The 15192-nt window shown below is 41.9% G+C and overlaps 1 pseudogene; it reads right to left on the reverse strand.

The window, feature by feature from the left end:
• Positions 1–13213: 13213 nt before the first annotated feature.
• Positions 13214–13332, reverse strand: LOC134912669 (5S ribosomal RNA; annotated as a pseudogene).
• Between the last annotated feature and the right edge of the window lie 1860 nt (positions 13333–15192).

The following is a 15192-nucleotide window of genomic DNA, read 5'->3' on the forward strand; positions in this document are numbered from 1 at the left end:
GGCTACAGGAAACTGTGTAAACCATTATTTTCATTTAGCCCTTTAGGGCTGAGGGAATCAAGCAAAAATATCCACCTGGCCTCACGCTGCCTAAGCAGCTTAGAACGGTTACCTCCTCTTGGTGATGCTGGAATATGATCTATTATTTTGTGTTTGAGTGAAGTAGGGGAATGTCCTGCCACGGCAAAATGCCGGGCAACAGGTTGTTCACTTTTTCCAGAGAGGACTGCCTCCCGGATCGCAAATCTATGTTGTCCCATTCTAACCTTAAATTCGCAGTCGGTCTTACCCACATAATATTTACCACAAGGGCATATCAATACATAAATTACGAATTTAGATGAGCAAGACAAATGGTGATAGATTTTAAATGTTTGATTTTTAAAGGGATGTTTAATCACGTCCCCGGTCAGCATGTAACTACAAGTTACACACCCGAGACATTTAAAGCAACCAGGTTTTTTATTGCCCAAAAAGGTGAAAGGCACATTACGTTTACCAAACCCCGTAATGTCAGTACGCACTACAAAATCACGGATATTCCTGCCACGTGAATGGCAGCACATGATTTTTTTATTGTCTAAACCCGTAAGCTTTTTGTCAGAGGCAATAATAGGCCAATATGTATTGACAGCCTGTCTAACCTTATCACTAGCTAGATTGAACCTGCTAGGCCAAATGATCCTATCGGAAGTAGACTTGACTTTTTTAGATTTAAGGGTATCCGTTCTAGGAATTGCCAATACTTTTCTTTTAATCTCTAAGAGTGTCTTTCTATCATACCCCCGTGCTTCAAATTTATCCACCATTTGATCAAGTGAGTGTAAGGCCTCCTCATCCTCACTGCAAATGCGTCTCGCACGCAAAAATTGGGAAAAAGGGAGACCCCTCCGTATAGGCATTGGATGATGGCTGGTCGCCTGCAGCAATGTATTGCGATCAGTGGGTTTAACAAATAAAGATGTTTTAATTTTGTCCCCACATCTTTGAATTCTAACATCCAAAAAATCAATGCTGTTAGTGTCAGATTTACAAACCAGTTTAACAGGGCTGTCGCTGTCATTGTGTCGTTCAATAAGGGATTGCAATGAATCTATATCTCCCAACCATAACAGCAGCATATCATCGATATAGCGTGAATAATGCAGTATCTTGCTAGAAATATTGTAATCATTAAAGAAAATATCCCTCTCCACTGAAATCATATAGGCATTTGCATACGACGGGGCCACCGAGGACCCCATCGCACACCCAGCTAGTTGAAGGAAAAACTTACCATCATAATAAAAATAATTCCTACTTAATACCATTTCTAATAAGCAGCAAAAGAAATTGCCGTCAGGTCCCTTATACCAAATATTGTCAGTAATAAGATGTCTAGTTGCTGCAATGCCTTCGGCATGAGGTATACAAGTATACAGTGAGCTTACGTCAATGCTGCTGAAAATGACATCAGAGGGAAGTTTATCCAACTTCATCAATTGTAATAATAGCGAAGTCGTATCCTTCAACACATATGGAGCATTTTGTACACAGGGCTGAAGATATGTGTCTAAATAGATAGACACTGGCTGAAAAATAGAACCCCGGGCTGATATGATCGGTCTGCCCGGGGGATTCAACCTGTCTTTGTGCATCTTCGGAATCGTGTACAAAATGGGCTTAATGGGACAATCAGTCATAAGCAAGCGAGCTACATCATTTGAGATAATACCATTATCAACTGATTGCAACAAAAACTTGTCAAGCTGTTTTTTAAAATCATCTGTAGGATCACAAGGCAAGTGGTGTTATCAGACAACTGGCGAGTAATTTCATTTTTATAATCAGATAAATCCTAAACAACAATCGAGCCGCCTTTATCAGCGGCCCGTATAACAATATCCTGTCTAGATCCTAGACTCTGTAAAGCTTGATACTCTGCTTTTGAAAGGTTGGAATGTCCCCTATCAGATCTTGAATAGTCAGTATCTACAGCAGAGTCAACCAATCGGGTAAAGGTCTTTATCGAGGCATTATTTGATAAAGGATCAAAGCTAGAGGGAGCTTTTAATTTCCATAATTCAGGTGGAATGACATCTTGCTTGTTATTAGTGGCCATAGCCCCAAAATGTTCCCGTAATTTGAGTTGTCGATTTAGTTTAAACATTTCTGTTTTCCAGATAAACGGATCAAACGAGGTGGTAGGTACAAAGTTCAATCCTTTTTTGAGGACAGATTCCTCAACACTGGAAAGTGGTGTACTTGAAAGATTAAATATTACTTCTTCCTGGGGGCCGATGTTTTTTTGGGATTGCCGCTTCCACTGGCCACCTCTTCTGTTGTACCTCCGTCGGCTGCACGGTATTTTGCCCGTGTTCTCATGCCTAAAGGGAGGGATCTGTATTTTTTGCCACGTCGGGGACCCTGGTCACTATCACTAGCAGAGGTGGCAGTTTCATTCGTGATATTTGACGATTTGTTATAATAGAATCTTCTGCCATTTCTCTGCTGTGTGGACCGATTTTGTGGTCCACCTGTCAACCAGCCATAGACATTATTGGTATCATAGTCAGTGTTGACCTTTGCAAATTTTTCACGTTTATAACGCAATAGGTCAGTTTTATAAGACTCAAGTTGGGTGGATAATTTATCAAACCAATCACAGGTTTTATCCTCCTGTAACGTTTTCTTGTGAATTGCCTCATATTCACTAATTTTAGATTTTGTTACATTATGCTCCCTGGTGGCCTCTTCAATAACTAGAAGCATCAAATCCAGGGAGCATTTATTTAAAATGGCCACCCAACGTTTGCAAAAGGTGATGTTATGCCTCCCTATCGTGGGCATATTCTTAACCCGGAATCCACGTGGCAGTTTTTTTGCCGTGAAATACTCAGAAAGAGTGGCTCCATGATAGTAAAAATCTATCTCACGTTTTTTAAGTTTTAAAAGATCTCTATAAATATCTTGAACAGGAATATTATCAGTCACTGAAAAAACTTTTTCTTTGTACACAATATTTTTAGCATCAGAATCAGAAAAAGATAGTACATCTCCAATATCCAACACAACCCTAGACGGGATATCAGGCATTATATTTGCATTTTCCATGACAACTGTCCACTGCAACTCTGCAACACACTGTGCAATACAATCAGCACGGATGGATTAAAACCAATTCAGTTCCTTATGCTGTACCACTGATATACAGGTAAATGAAACCAGCAGTTTGATGAAAGAATGAGCCCTTTTAAATCACCGCAAGTTGCCTGAGCAATACAAGAACAATTCCCAAATGGAGAAGTATTTGCTTGTATATAACGCTTGTGGCCCAGCACTCTCAGCATAATAAGATTACTCCGTCTGTTGCCTTCCGTAGTTAGGAGAGTGTAGCAACTCCCCAAATATGCAAGTCTTAAACGGCGGCACTCAGAACAAAAGAGACATGACACTGCAAGTTGTTGCCAACGTTTCAAAGCAGACCGCTTTTTCGTCAGGGCATAAACAATACAGACATACACTCACCCATTTAAGTGCTCACCATCACCACGCCGCTTCCCGCCGCCGGCCTCCTCCGTTCTGCCGTGCGCGGGTTGATGACATCACCGTGCAACCCGTCACCATAGAAACAGCTGTAAACAATGTTTTACAATGTGACAGTGCTCAGATGTTACAGATGAACAAACATGGAAACATACAAATTACACCAAAGTACTATGCATCCTGCTATAAAAGCTAATACACAACAATAGTTATAAAACTGATCATATGATGCACTGAATAATGGGGCTACAGGAAACTGTGTAAACCATTATTTTCATTTAGCCCTTTAGGGCTGAGGGAATCAAGCAAAAATATCCACCTGGCCTCACGCTGCCTAAGCAGCTTAGAACGGTTACCTCCTCTTGGTGATGCTGGAATATGATCTATTATTTTGTGTTTGAGTGAAGTAGGGGAATGTCCTGCCACGGCAAAATGCCGGGCAACAGGTTGTTCACTTTTTCCAGAGAGGACTGCCTCCCGGATCGCAAATCTATGTTGTCCCATTCTAACCTTAAATTCGCAGTCGGTCTTACCCACATAATATTTACCACAAGGGCATATCAATACATAAATTACGAATTTAGATGAGCAAGACAAATGGTGATAGATTTTAAATGTTTGATTTTTAAAGGGATGTTTAATCACGTCCCCGGTCAGCATGTAACTACAAGTTACACACCCGAGACATTTAAAGCAACCAGGTTTTTTATTGCCCAAAAAGGTGAAAGGCACATTACGTTTACCAAACCCCGTAATGTCAGTACGCACTACAAAATCACGGTTATTCCTGCCACGTGAATGGCAGCACATGATTTTTTTATTGTCTAAACCCGTAAGCTTTTTGTCAGAGGCAATAATAGGCCAATATGTATTGACAGCCTGTCTAACCTTATCACTAGCTAGATTGAACCTGCTAGGCCAAATGATCCTATCGGAAGTAGACTTGGTTTTTTTAGATTTAAGGGTATCCGTTCTAGGAATTGCCAATACTTTTCTTTTAATCTCTAAGAGTGTTTTTCTATCATACCCCCGTGCTTCAAATTTATCCACCATTTGATCAAGTGAGTGTAAGGCCTCCTCATCCTCACTGCAAATGCGTCTCGCACGCAAAAATTGGGAAAAAGGGAGACCCCTCCGTATAGGCATTGGATGATGGCTGGTCGCCTGCAGCAATGTATTGCGATCAGTGGGTTTAACAAATAAAGATGTTTTAATTTTGTCCCCACATCTTTGAATTCTAACATCCAAAAAATCAATGCTGTTAGTGTCAGATTTACAAACCAGTTTAACAGGGCTGTCGCTGTCATTGTCAGCGGCGTGGTGATGGTGAGCACTTAAATGGGTGAGTGTATGTCTGTATTGTTTATGCCCTGACGAAAAAGCGGTCTGCTTTGAAACGTTGGCAACAACTTGCAGTGTCATGTCTCTTTTGTTCTGAGTGCCGCCGTTTAAGACTTGTATATATATATATATATATATATATATATATATGTGTGTGTGTGTGTGGTCTTCTGAATGCCGGAATCCCGACACCCGGCATACCGACAGATATTCTCCCTTGTGTGGGTCCACGACCCCCCTGGAGGGAGAATAAATAGCGTAGCGCGCCACCGTGCCCGCAGCGTGGTGAGCACAGCGAGCCTGCAAGGGGCTCCTTTACGCTCGCCATGCCGGTGGTCGGGCTCCTGGCGTCGGTATGCTGGTCGCCGGGAGCCCGGCCGCCGGCATACCATACTACACCTATATATATATATAAAGGATGTCCCACACACTCACCCAACCTGTGCAACAGCTGGGGTGCCAATTCAAAGCCCGACCCACCACGGGGCCGGTCCCATAGTACAGTGCAGTGTTTTCCTCCTAACTGGAAAGGATAGCACTCTCCAGACTCTTTCAAATAGTTCAAAAAGCAATTTCGTGAAGATTCTCACTGAAAAAATGCTCACCAATGTTTCGGTCCTCAATTCGGACCTTTTTCAAGGTAAAAGCCAGTCAAAACAGTTACTATTCCACTTAGGTGCAATAGTAACTTAGGTGGAAAACACTGCAATATATATATATAGACCCATAGTGCAGCAGTTCCCAAAAAATTTTTTAATCACGGTTCCTTAGAGAATCAGAATTTTTTGGACACTTTTGTTCAACATTTTCATCAACGACCTAACAGTAGGTCTAGAGAGCATGGTATCAATTTTCGCAGACGATACCAAATTGTGTAAGGTTATAAATACGGAGGGGGATGCTGAGTCTCTTCAGAATGACTTAACTAAACTGGAAGCATGGGCAGCAAAATGAGATTCAACACAGACAAGTGTAAGGTAATGCACTGTGGGGGCAAGACCAAAAATAACACCTACATACTAAATGGGGTAATATTAGGGGATTCTGTACTGGAAAAAGACTTAGGGGTTCACATAGATAACAAATTAAGCAGCAGTACCCAAAGTAGGATTGCAGCAAAGAAGGCTAATAAGATATTAGCATGCATAAAATGGGGAATTGATGCAAGGTATTATACTCCCATTACATAAATTACTAGTAAGGCCTCATCTTGAATACTGTGTGCAATTTTGGGCACCATATTGCAAAAAGTACATCCTGGAGCTAGAAAAGGTTCAGAGGCGGGCGACCAAACTAATCAAGGGCATGGAGACGCTGGAGTACGAGGAAAGGCTTGCAAGGCTAGGCATGTTTATATTGGAAAAGAGGAGACTAAGAGGGGACATGATCAACATCTACAAATATATAAGGGGTCAATACACAGAGCTTGGGGGGGTACCTGTTATCTATAAGATCAGCACAGAGGACACATGGTCACTTGCTTAGGTTAGAGGAGAGGAGTTTCCGCACATTGAGGTGAAAAGGTTTTTTCCACTGTAAGTAGAATACGTGTTTGGAATTCCCTGAGAGAGTAGTAACTGCGGACTTAGTCAACACTTTTAAGAATGGGTTAGATAAATTCCTATCGGATAAAGATATTCAGGGTTATGGTGCGTAGGCACGCATTATAGTTAATATAACTAGTCCGAACATAAAAATAGCTAGTCCTATAATAAGACTGCATAGGAGACCACAAATAGGTTGAACTCGATGGACAATTGTCTTTTTTCAACCTTAGTTACTATGTTACTATGTACACCTAGGCCAAAAGCTTCTTATTGAGACATGGGCAGCACAGATGGTGTAATGGTTAGCATTACTGCCCCACAGCACTGAGGTTGTGTGGTCGATTCCCACCATGACCCTAACTGTGTGACGTTTGTGTATTCTCCCCGTGCTTGCGTGGGTTTCCTTCGTGCAGAGGTGTGGCAAGGTGTCATGGTGCCTGGAGCAAGGTATGTTTCGGTGCTCCCTTCCCTGTACTGAATTGGGGGCATAGCCACCAGGGCCGGTTCTAGACCTTGTGGTATCCAGGGTGAAAGTTTCCTTTGGTGCCCCCCCCCCCCCCCCACACACACACACCTATAGGTCAAACAATAGTGCGCGTCAAAGGCATGCAGCAAAAAATAGGAGCGTGGCTTCATAGGGAAGGCCACAGTTATGCTCCCTGTAGATTTGCCCCCAGCAGTTGTGCCCCCTGTAGCTGTGCCCCCAGTAGCTGTGCCACCTGTAGATTTGTCCCCAGTAGTTGTGCCCCCTGTAGCTGTGCCCAGAGTAATTGTGCCCCCTGGTAGCGCTGCTTATAAAAACTAAAGAAAAACAACAAAAAAACAATACTCACCTGCCCCGCTCCTGCCTCCCGACTGCTGCTGCTTCTCCGTCTCCGCAGTCCCTCTGAGTCTGGCTGTGCCTCCGCCTGTCTGACATTATGACGTCAGACGTCCGTGCGTGTGAGGTCATTACATCACACGCAAGTCACGGAGCGTGGAGGGGAGGAGGGAGGGAGGTAGCTCAGGCTCTCAGCTGTCAGTAAGGTTGCCACCTCATTCATCATCGATTTCTGGAGATCCATCCCCTCAATCTCCCCCATGGCACCAAGCAATGTTCATGTAAATAAAATGATGAACCATATTTATAAAATATTTTACTTACAAACAATCTAAAATGTCACTGTGTATCTATATAAATAGGAATATAATAGTCGCCACTTGGATAAATTATAGGCATTTGGTGCTTTAACACTAGATTGTGTGAAAGAGGGAAGAACCATGGAAGTGGAAGTGTTGCTCACAACCTAATCAATATCAAGCTTCAACAGGTTCAACAAACAAATGCACTACTAAAAGGTGCCTGTTAGTGATTAAAAAATATACATATATCTAGAAGCCTACAAGAAGAAGAAGAGGTACTCGGGGCGGACGCAGAAAGACTGAACAAAAGACGCCATCTGTAATAAAAGATCCCGTCCAGCAGGGTATCTTCAACCTATCCAGTCATGTATTAAAAAATGATGAAATTGCCATTCTAAGTAAGGGACTAAAATTTGCTCCATCCAAACAGATGAACAAATTCGACACCTATATCGATATTAATAAATTCGCAAGATCATTGACCCTTAAGAGACACTTCGCAAAAAAAGAGCAAGACTCGACACTTATAGAGCCATCGAAATCAGGCCTCAAACGCAAATCGAAATTTTACCCTCTGGAGTCTAAAGGTAACTATATCAATACCTTTCAGGAATTAGTCAAAAAGGATTTATGTGATATGGATTTGACAACTTATCCGTACTCGAATTTGAGAAACAAAGAAAAAGAAGCACTTAAAAATCTAAAGGATAACAAAAATATTGTGATAAAGCAGGCAGATAAAGGAGGAGGCATAGTCCTCCTTGACAGAGAAACATATGAACAGGAAGCAGATCGTCTACTTAACGACACCACATCATACAAGAAACTCGGACAAGATCCTACGAACCTCTTCATTGAGGAATTGCGACCAATATTACTTCATTATTTTCATAACAACATATTAGACAAAAATGAATTCCAGTTCTTAATGATAACATCACCGGTGATACCCACCTTCTACTATCTACCCAAGATTCACAAGTCTTTGACAAATCCACCCGGAAGACCCATAATCTCCGGCATCGACTCCCTTACGAGCCATTTATCACAATACATTGATATATTTCTACAAAAATATGTCATGTCCCTACCTTCTTATCTGAAAGACACAGGCAATGTGATTAAATTTTTATCTGAAATCGAATGGAAAGAAGATTTCATCTGGATTACAGTTGATGTACAAAGTCTTTATACTTGCATCAAACATGAAAAAGGTATAGAATCCTGCAGAAAATTCATGGATAGAGATGTGGAGATTACAACTATTCACAAAAATGCAATTTGTGACTTCATGAGATTTACTCTTAGCCACAACTACTTCATTTTTCAAAAAACTTTCTTTCTACAAATCTGCGGGACCGCAATGGGCACTACCTTTGCGCCCAGTTTCGCTAATCTGCTCATGGGAGCATGGGAAGAAGAACATATTTACAACAATAATCCATACCTTTCTCATTTGATCGTCTACAAGAGGTATATTGACGACATCTTGATAGTTTGGAAAGGAGACCTTGACATCTGTAAAGCCTTCTTAGGTACACTAGAATCCAACAATTACAATCTAAAGTTCACACATGAAACTAATGAAAAACAAATCAATTTCTTGGACCTAACCCTGTCAAATAATGGAACCCAGATCGTCACCAGCAATCACATCAAAAGTGTCGACACCAATAGCTATCTCCACTTCAAAAGCTGTCATGCGAAGAACTGGAAAACAAACATCCCCTATTCCCAATTTTTCCGCATCAAGCGCAACTGTAGCGACCAACAAGACTGTGAGAATCAACTAACCACATACGCCAACAGATTCAAGGAGAGAAATTATCCTGACACCGTAATCAAAAAAGCACTAGAGAAAACAGCCAGCATATCCAGACAAGATTTATTCAGCAAAAACATCAAAGAAAAAGACAAGAATTTCACTCCCTTCATCACTACTTTTTGTAATCAAGAACAATTAATCAGGCAATCCATTAAAAGACACTGGGATCTCCTCCTTTTGGATCCCATCCTGAAGGAAATACTCCCTTCCAAACCGGATATAGTCTTCCGCAAAACGAGCAATTTAAAGGACATTCTGGCTCCCAGTCACCTGCCAACTAAAATCACAAATACAAGAAACACCATTGGAACCTGCAAAGGCAGTTACAAATGTGGCCACTGCAATATCTGTAAATATCTCCATCCCAACAGAAAAAAATTCTTCAACCACAACAATACAAAGGAATATTCCATCAAAGATTTCCTCAATTGCAACTCCACAATGATCATATACTTACTGGAATGCACTTGCGGACTAAAATATGTGGGCAAAACGAAGAGAATTCTAAAACTTCGGATACAGGAACATATCCGAAATATTAAAAACAAAGTTGACAATCACACAGTATCAAAACACTTCATAGATAAACACAGATCCAACCCAGAAGAGATCACCTACAAAGCGATCGAATGGGTTAAACCCGGCGATAGAGGTGGAGATATACTAAATAAACTTTCCAAGCGTGAAATGTTTTGGATACACGAGCTCCAAACACTATCACCACAAGGACTAAATGAAGCCTTTGAAATTGCCCCCTTTCTCCAATAACGATCTGTATTATACACCTACCTCCTACGTGTAGCACTGCATGATGGTTCATTGCTATTAACACGAAATTCTCAAACTGCCTACTTTTTACATATATAGATCCATATTTTTTTTATATATTAATTGTTCATTTATATATTTTTATATATTTTTATACATTCTGTATCTTTGTCTTTTTCATTTTAGCTCCCATGTACCTCCCAAAAATGTAATCTGGAACCACTTCTCCCCAAAATGGGATACTATGAAAATATTGTTTTTGCTGTCTCTACTTATTCATACAAAAATGAGTGTCCCTGTACACTAATTTACAACACATCAAATTCTTTTATTAAATTCTTTGCTCAATAGTGGCATAGTATAAAACTATAAGCACCCTCAGTTTTACTTTTCACTTTTAAACTCTCTCAGTTTGGCAGTGTTATCATATTTAGAAGAACTACACCCAATCTTTATTTATTGGTATAAAGCACGATCACTTCATGAGGCTCTTTCACTTAAATATTCCTCTCCATAGTCTCTATGGCGATTATGCGTTCCACCGCCTCCCTCCCTGCACCACTTCCGGATCGTCATTATGCGTTCCACCACCGTCTTCTTCATAGTACTTCCGCATTCTCACTCTGCATCCCACAAGATGGCGGTGCGTTCCACCGCACGGGCGGCGTTGCGCTCCACCCGGCGCTACGCCACCTTTCACTCCTCTCCAATATCGTATCACAGAATAGGCGGACATGACGTCCATAAGATGGCGGTGCGTTCCACCAGACGGCGGTGCGTTCCACTGCCGTCTTTTTCCACTGAACACCACTATTAATCACTCTTATCGTATTCTCATTATAGGCCACTCACTTCACTATTGTTTTAGACCCCTTTTTTATTTATTTATCAAGCTATTTAGTCCTTTTATCTGTATTTTAAACATTGTACACTAGTGACATCACAGGAAGTGATGTCACTAAGAAAAGGTTATCACAACTTCCTGCTTTATGGTATATATGGAGCAGTCTGAGCTCATTCTTCTGATCCCCTTGAAGAAGTCCACACCCTGAAGGACGAAACGCGTTGGGACCGTTTGCTGCTGAAACTCCTATTGATGGACAGATAAGCATTTGAACTACTTTTATCCTGTACGCATAAACTTTGGCTATCCTGTGTCCCTGGAACAATTGGTTATTGATTCCCTTGTGCTTAGAACGGACAGATAAGCTCTTAAGATTTTAAAATCTTGTACGTGTGTTGTCTAGCTGTGTTTTGTATTGTTCATTAAAATCTGTATTTTATGTTGTGAAGCTACAGATTATATTTTTATTGGGAATAGCCAAGATTCCCTAAAACTTTGCACTTTATACAGCTAAAAGCTCTATTTTTACTTGTGAACGATACACACTATGTTTGCTGTTTCTTCTTTTACATGATTCCTAAAATGATGAATACCGGATTGAAGTTTTGTTTTTATCAGATAAGTGCATAAGGCAATTTTATAATCTTTTAATCCACCTAATTATTTCCAGTATAACTGTCACCAAACTCATTAGCGCTTGTACTCTTCACTACCCGATATCTATATATAAGTTGAGCCTCTATTTGTTTCATGCAATGCTCATTATATTATAAATATATGTGTGACATGCCTGTCCGCTCTCGTTGCTCTTCTCACATGAGCTGGGCCGGCGTTACTTCACCACCGCAGCTCGGGGGAAATGCTGAGGAAGAGCTGCTGATGGCAGTGTCACGGCAGCTTTGGCTCAGTATGCGGCTCGCAGGCGCAGCCCGGTGAAACGCTGAGGAAGAGCTGCTGATGACAGCGTCGGCTCAGTCGGCGCTACACACAGTATTGCAAGATTTGATGTCATCATCTCGCGAGACAGTCACTGTAGTTCACTGAGTTCCTCGGCTGCCGAGGAGCACTGCTGGTGACCCCAGGGTCCCCTTATTCCTGGAGAATCCAGGAATCCGGGTGAAGGGAAAAGCCTCCTGGAGGGTTGCCACCAAATCCTGGAGGATCCAGGAAATCAGGGAGAGGTGGCAACCCTAGCTGTCAGTGACTGACAGCTGCGGCTGCATGCGGTCAGGCGGAGGTTCTGGCGGAGTCGTGCTGCGGTGCCTTGTACTTCCTTGTGCACCTGGAGCTTGAGCTCCACCGGTACCGCCCTCCCTACACCCCTGCCTTCGGGTACTCTGGTTTCCTCCCACAATCCAAAAATATACTGGTAGGTGAATGTGTCTGTGTGTACATGTGGTAGGGAATATAGATTGCAAGCTCCACTGTGGAAGGGACTGATGTGAATGGCCAAATATGGGCCCTCATTCCGAGTTGATCGCTCGCTAGCTACATTTGGCAGCCGTGCAAACATATAGTCGCTGCCCACTGGGGGAGTGTATTTTTGCTTTGCACGTGTGCGATCGCATGTGCAGCCGAGCGGTACGAAAAAGTTTTTTGCAGTTTCTGAGTAACTCTGGACTTAACAAGAAAGGGAGGGAATACCGCACAGGTTAAATAGTAGGTATAATTTAGTGATATTCTGAAACCAAAATCAAATAATTGCCAGAAAACAATGTTTTCTAATTCTATTATTGCTTGGTGGTGCACCCTGAGTCAGTATGAGAACATGAGACAGTAAAGAGAAAAGAAGACTCTTTTGTGGGCGCACTCTTAACTTTAAATAATTAGTAATTAGTCAAAGTAGATTAAAATTCAAATTTATTAATGCAACAAAATTAAGATAGTGAGTGGTTCGTAAAGAGAATAATGGTCAAAAGGATAATAATATATACAAGTAGCACAAAGTGCTGATACAAGATACGAACTGATTTCCGGCGGACGGAAGAGATTCTGAATAATTTATAAATTAATGAGATTATAAGCGGTACGTTCTACTAATAAACAAAACACAATTTTATGTTCCCTGTCAGAATATAATTGATACAAATGATATTAGTTATTAATATACGTGATATTGTTATTACAAATAATGATGTAATCTGAATGCTGGTTATTCTGATAGGTGGTATAAGGGTGGAAAATCAGATGGCAGTGTGAATCTTCTGTCAGTGTTAGACACTGTATGCGCTGAACCAATGAGCTCTACTACACTGAGTATTCCTCAATGGTCACCCGCTTGAGTACTGACCCAGCCCAACACTGATAAGCTTCCGAGATCAGACGGCTTCGGGCGTTTCCAGTGTGGTATGATAGTAGAGGGAATAAGCAATGATTGGAAGCTCTGGAATCACTGATGAGAGTTCACGAATTCACATAGTTATTCAGGACAGATGGCAGAGATAGGAGAAATCAGATGGATCTGCTGCCAATGTTAGACAGGGACGTTGCCCTGAATCAATGGTGAGAGTCCATGAAATAAAGAAAAGAAAGAAAGAAATAAGGATGATGCTGGCTAGAATATAATCAAATGTTGTCTAAGTATAGGATGTCTCAAATAGGACAAAAGACCAAATTTTTGAAAAAGATACCAATGTAACCAGCAGAGTATATAAAGTATCCAACTTAGGGATGTAAATGAAAGGAAGCAGAAACAAATGACAAGGCAACTGTAACCAAATTATAGTAGTGTATGCTGACTAGAGCAGGTCTATTGGGGTTTTGATTAAATCACTTCCAATATCATAATACTTGTACAATGACTGGAACATTGGGATATAAAGAACAATGCATGTAACTGATATTAATGTGGCTGAAAATGCTAGAAAAATAGCTTATTGCCTGGAATGCTGAGAATATACCTCATGCAAACAAAAAGAATAAGGAATTGTTCATACAAATAGGTGAGATCCACTGTATAGCCAGTGCGAGCCACTGACTGCCAATTTACACCATATAAACAAATGTGTGAAGTTGAAAAAAGAGAAAAGGACTGATATTACTGCGCTGGGTTAAGGGGTGGAATACCCCTTATATTGTCCTGTAGACCGTCTTATTTGTATGGGTGCCGCTGGCTTTCTGAAACCCCTGGTGTCTCGGTACGTTATAGAGTACATGTGCGCCGCCGGCCTGGTAGTAACCCCGGCGGGTACGGGAAGCCGTCCGCTGCTTCCAGCAGTTCAAATGCCGGGGCGGTCAAAAGAGGCACATAGCACAGGCAGGTGTGAGCGTCCGGCGGGTGCTGGAAGCCGTCCGCTGCTTCCAGCAGTTCAGAGACGGGGAGGTTAGAAGAAGCGCATGGCACAGGCGGGTGTGAACGTCCGTGACTCCGGTCAGCCGAAAAAGAAGAAAGGGTGATGTCGGAAGACGCGTTTCACCCGTCCACCGGGCTTGATCACTTCCTGGACTTACTCAGCCCTTGTGATCACTTCAGCCTGTCCAGTCCCGAAATTGATGTCAGACACCCGCCCTGCAAATGCCTGGACACGCCTCCATTTTCCCTACCACTCCCAGAAAAAGGTCAGTTGACACCCATAAACGCCCTCCTTGCGATCGGTTGTGCGAATGGATTCGTCGCTAGAAACATTGCACAGCAACGATGCTGTTTGTACCCGTACGACGCGCATGTGCATTGCGGTGTATACGCATGCGCAGTAGTAACCTGATCGCTGAGCTGCGAAAAACGGCAGCGAGCGATCAACTCGGAATGAGGGCCATTATCTGTAAAGCGTTGCGGAATATGTGTGCGCTATATAAATGGCTGGTAATAAATAAATTTAAAAAGAAATATTAAATTAAGTAAATTGTGATTATATGTCATTAGGTTCAATTGTGTGGTGAGGGAGAGGATTTGCTTCTGTTTGTCAACATATTTTATTATTGGCAGCCACTATCACTGGTTTTGCCTATTACATTGACCATAAATAATATGAATTGGTCTTGGACAAACAACCCAAGGCACCCCTGCAGGTGCCCTGTGGCACCCCAGGGTGCACAGGCACACAGTTTGAGAACCACTGCTATAGTGTATTTTATTTTTTTTAAAGGTGGGGAGAGGGCAAACCTGTATCTTGCCTAGGGCCCCGTGATGACTAAATTGGGCTCTGATCGGGGAGGGTTTTAGGGTTAGGGCCCGGGAAAGGGTGGGTTATGGTTAGGTATCATAGGAGGGTTAGGCTTTG

This window comes from Pseudophryne corroboree, chromosome 4 (assembly GCF_028390025.1).
Source record: "Pseudophryne corroboree isolate aPseCor3 chromosome 4, aPseCor3.hap2, whole genome shotgun sequence".
In the NCBI taxonomy this organism is placed as follows: Eukaryota; Metazoa; Chordata; class Amphibia; order Anura; family Myobatrachidae; genus Pseudophryne; species Pseudophryne corroboree.